Source organism: Aplysia californica, unplaced genomic scaffold, assembly GCF_000002075.1.
Source record: "Aplysia californica isolate F4 #8 unplaced genomic scaffold, AplCal3.0 scaffold00504, whole genome shotgun sequence".
Lineage (NCBI taxonomy): Eukaryota > Metazoa > Mollusca > Gastropoda > Aplysiida > Aplysiidae > Aplysia > Aplysia californica.
Window position 1 is genome coordinate 238,494 of NW_004797774.1, and position 4,216 is coordinate 242,709.

A 4,216-nucleotide genomic window follows, 5' to 3' on the forward strand; every position below is an offset into this window, starting at 1 on the left:
GGGGGGATATAACTTTACTATTGTCTACTATTCTTACTTAAAATAGATATTCTGTTTCCAATTTTTTTAAAAACCCAACCGAATAAAGTAGAAGACAAGTGTTAAAGGAAACAAATTTTAATTACTGAAAAGGCAGAATAAGTTTGCGAATCTAGAAAAAGGATCTGTTTTGCGGGGAAGATAGTGTTATATCGATGTTCAATCGTACATTGTCAAAAGCGGGGTACCAGATGATGTCAACAGTATAAGTGGGTTACAATAAAGAGAGTAAATCGAATTCTGAGTATGACATAAGTGCACAAGGTGAAATTATGTTTTTAAAAAAATACAAAAACCAAAACAAAACAAAAACAACCCCGTCCCCCCACCAAACCAAACGAACAAACAAACGAAAAAGCCTCTGACATATTGATATATCGGTGCTTGGCTAAGAGAAAAAAATATATATCGGTGCTTGGTTAAGAGAAAAAATATATATCGGTGCTTGGCTAAGAGAAAAAATATATATCGGTGCTTGGCTAAGAGAAAAAATATATATCGGTGCTTGGCTAAGAGAAAAAATATATATCGGTGCTTGGCTAAGAGAAAAAATATATATCGGTGCTTGGCTAAGAGAAAAAATATATATCGGTGCTTGGCTAAGAGAAAAAATATATATCGGTGCTTGGCTAAGAGAAAAAATATATATCGGTGCTTGGCTAAGAGAAAAAAATATATATCGGTGCTTGGCTAAGAGAAAAAAATATATATCGGTGCTTGGCTAAGAGAAAAAAATATATATCGGTGCTTGGCTAAGAGAAAAAAATATATATCGGTGCTTGGCTAAGAGAAAAAAATATATATCGGTGCTTGGCTAAGAGAAAAAAATATATATCGGTGCTTGGCTAAGAGAAAAAAATATATATCGGTGCTTGGCTAAGAGAAAAAAATATATATCGGTGCTTGGCTAAGAGAAAAAAATATATATCGGTGCTTGGCTAAGAGAAAAAATATATATCGGTGCTTGGCTAAGAGAAAAAATATATATCGGTGCTTGGCTAAGAGAAAAAATATATATCGGTGCTTGGCTAAGAGAAAAAAAATATATCGGTGCCGGATTGTTCTTTCAGTGCCCGAGTTCGATGCAGCAGAGTCTGTCTGTGAAAGTCTTACGCCCCCATCGACACAATTTACACCAATTTGGTATTAGATCTAATCTAGTTTTAGTAAGGTTTTACGGCGCTCGCAACTGCATAGGCTCAGATAAGCGCCAAGGGGTGGATGTCAACAGAGCAGAAGTCCTTACAGGGAATCACGCTTACTCTGCTCACCCCTCTAGCTTTAACAGCACAAGAAGTCTGCTTCGACTATCGAGGCAACCAGGAAATAGCAGGTCAAATGAGTGTGACAAACATACAAAAGAACTGGAGGAAAAATGACGGTGATAAGGATTGGGAAAGAAAAAGCAGCAGTTCCCTATTGCAGTTCAGGCACAGTTATGAGATTGACATCAGCCCATTTACAATTCTGCTGTGCATAAGAACATGCCCATCCCCCCCCCCTTTTGAAAATGGCATAAAGACACTTCAGTTAGTAGCATCGCCCCGAGGGGTGGGGGGCATTTTGGTGAGGAGCGTCTAAATCCCTACCTTGTCAGAAGCCCGCGGGCTGAGCGGGATAATGAATCACAACTGAGTAGGGGAGGCAATCGATAAATTGATAAGGCTATCCCACGCGAGAATCAATCTCACGCCTTTTGAGTGGCATAGTGGAAAAGAAAGATTTTAGACTAAACCAAAGACTTCAGTGTTTATTAGCAAAGTCGTCTGAATTTAAAGTGTTTTTTTGTAATACGAGTTTTACGACACTTGCAACACAAAGAGACCATAATAATATATTATAAGTGCCGAAAATAATAGAGATTTTTTTCTTTCTAGAGAGTAACCTAGGGGGGGGGGGGGGGGCTCTCGTGGCCTAGAGGTTAAGGTGTTGGCCTCTCATTCAAAGGTCCTGGGTTCGAATCCGGGTAGCGACCGAAACATTTTCCTCTCTAAAATTGTCTCCTTTCACCTTCTTTCCTGCTCTCTAGCAATGTTCTGTTGTCACCTTTCATTTCCACTTTCTGCCCCCACCCCCTCACCTCCTTTGCCCCCTCCTCTGGGCTCCTGACTCTTTCTGCAGCCTTTCTACTGCAACTCCTTGGCTCCTCCTTACTCAACTGCTGTCTTTCTGCCACAACCCTGATTTTCTGGTTGGAAAGACCTACACCTAGCCTTCTCGGACAAGGGCGAAAAATCTCGGAGGGCCCGTGTGCAAGTTGCGAACGTTAAAGTTCCCTTGGTGGTCTAAAATCGATAAGAGTAGGCTTCGGCCGCCACCCGGGCAAAATTCAAAATTTCCTACCAACTGAAAATATTAGGTGTGTCCCGTGCACTCATATGACCTTATGCAGTTTGCAACGCAGTAAAACACTTTACAAAAATAAAAGAGGTAACTTTCAAAGCAAAAAAAAAGGAAGATAGATTTTTGATAAGACAGAAGGAGCAAATCAACCCACAGTACAAACAAAATAAACCACCACCACCATTACTAACAAGAACAAGAACAACAACAATGACAACAACAACAACAACAACAAAAATAGCTTGACCTAACGAACAGAGGGAAAGACAATAAAAAAAACCCCCTCCAATGGCACCATCCAACCAAGCGCTGCTTCATCTTGCTGTGATAAGGTGTGCAGATTTGACAGTTGCTCGTGATTAGCGTCATAACGTTTCCATCATTTCTGTTCTCCCGGCCTTTGTTCACAGACACATAATTTTCAGCAATACATAAAGGCATAATATGAGGTGTTAGAGGGTGGAGATCAGTTAGATAAAGAGAGTGAGAAAGAGTGCGAGAGGAAGAAAGAAAGAGAGAGAGAGAAAGAAAGAAAGAGAGAGAGAGAGAGAGAGAGGGGGGGGGGAGAGAGAGGGGGGGAGAGAGAGAGAGAGAGAGAGAGAGAGAGAGAGAGAGAGAGAGAGAGAGAGAGAGAGAGAGAGAGAAAGTGCTAGATAGAGAGATAAAGAGAAAACAACAGACAGACAGACAGACAGACACTCAAAAAGGGAGATAAAGGCGTTGTAAGATGGGGAATAACTGTGAATAATGGTTTGCTCTGAATATTGTGACTGTTACGCCCCCTTGTCTCTTGTTCCCTCGTCTCACCGGGCATGTCATTCTTCTTCTTCTTCTTCTTCTTCTTCTTCTTCTTCTTCTTCTTCTTCTTCTTCTTCTTCTTCTTCTTCTTCTTCTTCTTCTTCTTCTTCTTCTTCTTCTCATTGTTACCATTATCATAAATGTATTATCATGTATGCCTATGGCGTTAGGGTCAGCCTATTTGACATTGCACACAGAAGACGTGGGTTCGTTATCCAAGAGAGGGACATTTTCTACCGAGGATGGACATCTGTCTGCTGGAACACTGCATCCTTCTTAGCCCAAAGAACCTGTCTACTTATTAACTATCTGAATTGTATCTATCGGAGCGGAAAACGTTATATTATTCAGGCACAATCACTTTTTACAGGCAATGTGAATGAGTGCAGATTTATTTCCTGTGAAACTTTTGGCAGCCCCCTTGCAAAAGGTATGCAACTCCTGGGATGGTCCGTGTTTTACTATCAATGATATTATAATGTTGGTATAGCTTCACGATTCGACCAGGGCGCATAGCTACGTGTAGTCTTAATTAAAATTTCATTGTGCTCAGTTTTTGAATAACGTGTCAGAAAGCAGTAGTCGTGCTGTGGGCCTGTGTTTATTCGAAATAACTGAGAAAAAAGTCGTTAAAGAAGATTCATATCAAGTAAAAGCCTCTAAGATCGATGTTCTCCTATCCTTTCGTTTGTTGGTATCACACTTGGTCTAAAGAAAGATAAAAATCATATTAGAGGAAAATTTCACAATTATTGTCACAAACGTTTATTATAGAAAAGAAAACACTTGTGCTTTTATTCCGTTTTCATGGTAAAGAAAAATATAATCAAATATAATGCAAAGTAATTATTGCAACGAAATCGGATAAAACCATAAAAAAAAATGTACAATCACTTTTTTATGAGTTCCACTGATGAACCAATCCTCGGTATCCGTTTCTCTCTCGCTCTCCTCCCCCCTCTTTCTCCCTCACTCACTCGCTCTTTCTCTCTCTCTCTCTCTCTCTCTCTCTCTCTCTCTCTCTCTCTCTCTCTCT